The sequence below is a fragment of the Quercus suber genome, unplaced genomic scaffold (genome assembly GCF_002906115.3).
Source record: "Quercus suber isolate HL8 unplaced genomic scaffold, Cork oak 2.0 scaffold_261, whole genome shotgun sequence".
NCBI classification, from domain to species: domain Eukaryota; kingdom Viridiplantae; phylum Streptophyta; class Magnoliopsida; order Fagales; family Fagaceae; genus Quercus; species Quercus suber.
Genome location: NW_027069717.1, coordinates 894,071 through 899,894, shown reverse-complemented (window position 1 = coordinate 899,894; position 5,824 = coordinate 894,071).

Here is a 5,824-nt window from a genome sequence, read left to right as displayed (position 1 = left end):
CCGTTTTGGATTAAAAAAAAAAAAAAAAAAAAAAAAAAAAAAAAAAAGAAAAAAAAAAAAAAAGAAAGATAGAGAGAGACTAATAGTAATAACTAACTAGATAAGGCCCTAAAAAGAGATAGAGATATACAAAAATGTTGTGGATTGTTAAATAAAATACACCGTTTCACTATTACCAAAATAAAAGACTTGAGATTGACAAACTATTTGTAAAAGAGAGAAAAAGGAATCTGAGAGGTCTCCGTCATACTAGCCTCCCAAGTCCCACCACCATTAAGCCGCTGAAACCTCTATGGGTAATTATTTTTTTTTTCAAAAAATAAAAAATTAAGGGCTTAAATATGATTTGGGTTTAGGTAATTTTGTTGCATAGTTTTTGTTTTGGATAAATAAGTAGAGAGAGTATTTGATGCGTAATGTAAAGTCATATTCTACTATATTTTTAAATCATCTAAAAGACACATGCACATATTCTATTGTGTTTTTAAATCATCTAAAAGACACATGCATACGCATTTGCCCACACTATGTCTTAATGTTGCACTATTGATGAGTAAAAAACGGTGAGAGAGTTGGGCTAAGGCATACTTTCATTTTATGGTATGCAATCTGTGTACACAACACAAATTATTTGATTTTCACTATCCTGTTACTCTTTTGCATTTATTTTTGGTTTCATGATTTTTTTTATTATAAATTAATCTTACCTTCAGAATGCTACAAATGTGCATTAAAACTACTAATATTTATAGTGTTGCGTTGGTTTGCAAACAATCCAAATTTGAATTGATGGCTGTGGGAAACATTATTTACTAAATATGCCCTTGGTTTAGGAGTGGTGGGTGTGGATTATGGTGGCCGTTTATTTTGTTAAGGTTTGTGTTCAACATGTTCCTTCATCGGATGCCAATGTTGACAACAATGCTGGGTTAAGGTGGCCAGTTTTTTCTTGGGTAATCTCATTAATGAAGCTGGTGAATTTTATTCTGTTGTCAACATTAAACATGGGTGTAACGCTCTGTTTGCTAAGTTGGATAAGTTGGACATGTGGAATAATTTAATTTGGGAACCTAAGAAACTACATAAAGTATTGTACTTAAGTTTTGCCCTTACATAAAATACTTAAAATGAAATTATAACCTATTATAATAAAAATATCTTTATGGCATTCCCAGCCTGTCGTTTGTTTGGTATTGAAGAAGTCAACGTAGCATCTTTCCATGGATTTCTCTCTTTTGCTGATCCAGAATTTTAAAAACACATGAAATGATACAACTGTACACATGTTAGATCATGAGTGGTGAAAAAAAAGTAATGAATCTATGTGAAAGTGATAGACAATCGATCAAAGTTGGACACGTAAGATGGTTGTAATAAAAGTTGTGACATTTTATGTGATACTAGAATTACTTTACTAATTCCCACAGTTGTTTTTTCTAGAATCTTTGAAATGTCATTATGAAAATGTAAAAAGTTAATAGTTTTTATAATTTTTTGATGAATAAAGGTTATATAAGAAACTGAATTTCAACTTTTGAAAAAGTTTCATATATTTAAAAGCATCTTTTAGAAAGAAAGAAAAAATAGGAGAGGTTTGGGTCCAGTGCACTAAATCTGGTTGGATGATGATATGTGTCCAAAAATAAACATATGTCACAATCCCAATTCGGACCCAAGAAAAATTTTGTGTGAGACAAAGGAAATATATATATATATATATATGTTTTTTTTTTTCCTTTTTAAATATTATTACTAATTAAAAAAATTGTGNAAAAATTTTGTGTGAGACAAAGATATATATATAATAATTGTTTTTTTTTTTTCGATTATTATCTAATTAAAAAAATTGTGCAAGTAATTAGGAGAACAAGAAGAATGTAAAGATCTTATAAGTATTAAGAGGTGCTACATCTACAACATTTTTACAACAAATTATAGGTGGTTAGTTGTTGTCAATGAAGACTAGTCCAACTAACCCTCTTTTCTTCTTTTTACTAGTCCATTAATGTTGTTAATTGCATTTAATTAGTATTGGTTTCTAAAGTCAATTTGAATTAAAAGAGTACTATTACTTTAATAATCATTTACAATGAAGAATAGTCCAACTAATCCTCTTTTTCTTCTTTTTACTAGTCTTAATGTTGATAATTGCGTTTAGTTTAAGTAGCATTGGTATCTAAGGCCAATTTGGATTAAAAGAGTCCAATCTTATACACCTTATAATTTGTAAAATTTTTTGGGTTTGTTTGCTTGTGCAAATTGATAGAAATTAAGAAAACCCTCAAGAAGAGGAAAAATATTTATTCAAGACTTAGAGAAGTAATGTACAGTAATCCGATTCTTTTACCATTGTTCAATCATGATCTATCTTAAATACTGATAAGACATTATTCTGATATCTTTTTAGCACAAATTCATTGAATAGTTATTAGATTTGTGGTAAGCATAAAGCAATTCATCTCACATATTTTATACATAATCCTGAGAAGAATGATGATGACATATGATATGGTGAAGCTGTCAAGTATAAGAGCTCCGTTGATGCATTCTATCAATTCCTTAGGAATGAATGTCTCAAATCTCTTTTCAAGGAAGCTGGTGCAATTATTTTCTATGGATGGAGCCATTGTTTACTCGCTTGAATAGCTTAGAAGATCTTTTCTCCTAAGAAATTGATGCCTTCTTGAAATTGGTTGCAGGTAGTTTGATTATAGTATTTAATAATTGAAATAAGTCTCTGACATACAAAAATGTCTCAAATTACACGAAGAAAAAACGAAAAGGACATATTCAACAAAAAGAAAGAAGAAGAAAGAAAAAAAAAAAAAAAAAACAGCCCAAGATATTTTTAAATCTTATTTTCAATAGCTTTCTTACATCACACAAGTTTTTGACTACTGCCGATTAAATTTGTTACAGCAAAGCCCTTCAAGGTTCTATTTTTGTTTTCTCTCACGGAATTTTGTGTTTTGACGATGATGAATGGTTAAGGTTTTATTTAATGTGTGCAAAGGGATTTTTAATATACCGATGATTACTTCTGTATCATTATCTCTTTAAGTGCAATAAGCGCTGTCTTGCTTGGATGCACCCGAGTGTGCCTAAATGTAACACAGGCTTCACTTACCCAAGTAAAATTGAATGGTAGAAGCAAGAATATAAAATTTAAATAGAAGGGAATTGTTTCTAATTTGTGTTTGTAACAGGTTCCTTTCCTTTTGTCAAGATCAACTGAACCAAAATAGGCTTGGATCTGAAGCAATTACACTCCCCAAGCAAGATTTACTGAACAAGCAGGCTGAATTCATAGACTAATAGATTTTTGGAAGAGAAGCTTATATATTTCCAATTTTCAACACTGGAGCCATTATTTTGTTAAAGTCTTGGCCTAGTGATTGATGGCTGGGTTGGTAAATGACTCGTAATATAATAAAAATCCTTCCTGGGCGTGACATGTGAAATGAGCCTTGGAAAGAAACTAAGACAAGTTTGATAAGAAAAAGGTATACAACAGTGGTAAAATGGTCAATGGATTGGTAAATTTTTTTATATTTTTTATGATTTAGTTAAAAAAAAGAGATCATGGTTTTAGGCTCAGTCTCAGCCCTGTGCTATAAAGTAAATTCTGAGGGCACGAGCTTAGGCAATCTGTTTGATTCTTAAAACTCAGAATTGAATGTTTGACAATGGATTCTACATTTATGCTATATGGGATAAGGGAGTTCTACAGTTTTTTGAACATAGCAAAATAAATAGTGTGTCCAAGGAATAATAAAAGCAAAGAGAAAACAGTAGAATTGCAATCAAACATTAATATATTGTGTAGAACTAAATCAAAGAAACCGCGAAGACTGTGTGAGAGAGAGTATAGGTCAAGATAAAGAAACGCTTTTATTAGTGCAAGGAAATGTGTAAACTACATTCTTTTGCCAAAATTTAAAAAGAAAAATGTAAAACGAAATATAAATCATCTGATATTTCAAGATACTTATTTTGTAGTAATCACCATTAGCTTGGTGATATACCAAGAACAACAACAATTGACTGCTAGCAAGGGATGCAAAAATCCTTGCGCACAAATACATTCCAGAATAGACGACCACCCAACATTTTGATCACATGATCTATGAAAGAAAAGTTGAACACCATTTTTTTCCTGCTTTTTGTTGTTGTTGTTGTTGTTGTTAAAACCTACTTAGCTTTTCAAGATGCAATAAATGGGTTGCAAAGTTGGGTTTATATAGGCGGTAGCAGAGGTGAGAATATATATAATTCGCAACTTTCAAATATTAGGATTCATATAATCACAATTTCATATGCATAGCTTACTATTAAGCATGCTATGATTATGTTTCCATACCAAGCAAACGTAGGGAATACACAAACTTCGCTATTCACATTGTCTCTCTGGTCTCTATATATTGTAAGCACAACATTGTCTAGATAAATTACTAAAAATGGATGGTTAAAAACATGATCTTCACATTTCTATTTAATAGCTTCCATTAAATAGAGAGTATGACAAATCTAAAACGTAAATGCTTAGTTGGCATTTTATATTAGAAAATCGTTCACAAATATGTGTACAGGTTCCGTATACATCATTGTCATTGAATTCTCATGTAAAACATTTTCCATTTTAAGCAAAACCCATAAGCAAGTAATGAAAACTTTTAACTTCATGTGCCTAGCCAAAATTTGACTTCATGACTCAAGAAGGTATAGTGTACGTAGAAATATGTAGGTTTTTACGAGGAAATTAAATAAATATTTTTACCAAATTTTGTCTTTATTTAAATATAGGCTGTAGGAGTATTTTAGAATCAATAAAAATAATAAAATGTTCATTCTAAAGAGAGAAAGTCCCTTAAATAATAATATAGATAATTGCAGAAAAAAATTCCACAATTTCTTCTTGTTATGCCATATATCATATCGAACATACCATTTAGACCCGAACCAACATGTTCATTCATACGCAACTTGCAAAGTTTAAAACAACTTCCCTGTGACACTGCCTCAAACACCCATATATGACTTTCCGTCCAATACTCCAATTACTTATGTATTTGTTCCCGCAATAGACTCCTATTATAATTTAAATATTTACAATTACATATTAAATTATAATCAAACACATTTCCATCTTAAAATTTAAAAAAGAATTTATCTATAACTCATCCAACCAAATACCCGTCCAACTGAAAAGCTACCAACACCGCACCCCCAAAGAAAACTCTAATCCCAACAGTAGCACCCATTCCATCACAACAAAACAACATCATAATTTCTTTTCCAAATGAACAGAAATGGATCGAAGTAGACCAAATTTGACTGAATGGTCCAAAGTGAACTAAAAGGACCCAAATGGAACTAATTAGATTGAAATGGACTGAAATAGACCCAATGGACCGAAGAGACCAAAATAGACCGGAGATGACCAAAGTAAACTAAATTGGACTGAAAGTAGACCCAAATGGACCAAAGTAAACCAAAAGGATCCAAGTTGACTGAATTGTACCCAAAAAGAATAATAAATTTGAAACTTAAAATTTTTAGTTATACCAAATGAAATTAGGAAAATATAGTGCGTAAAAATAGTAGTTAAAAGAATATGGACCACTTTAAAAAAGAATAATATCAATCAAAAACTCCAAAATAATAAAATTATATAGTTTTGAAATTAGAGAAATAGAAATTACTTTTAGAGACTATTTAATTTTTATGGAAAACAAATAATCTACAATAAAATTTAGAAAAAAAAATTATACATTATACCACATCTCAAAATAATTATATATTCTCACACATCGCATGAATTTGC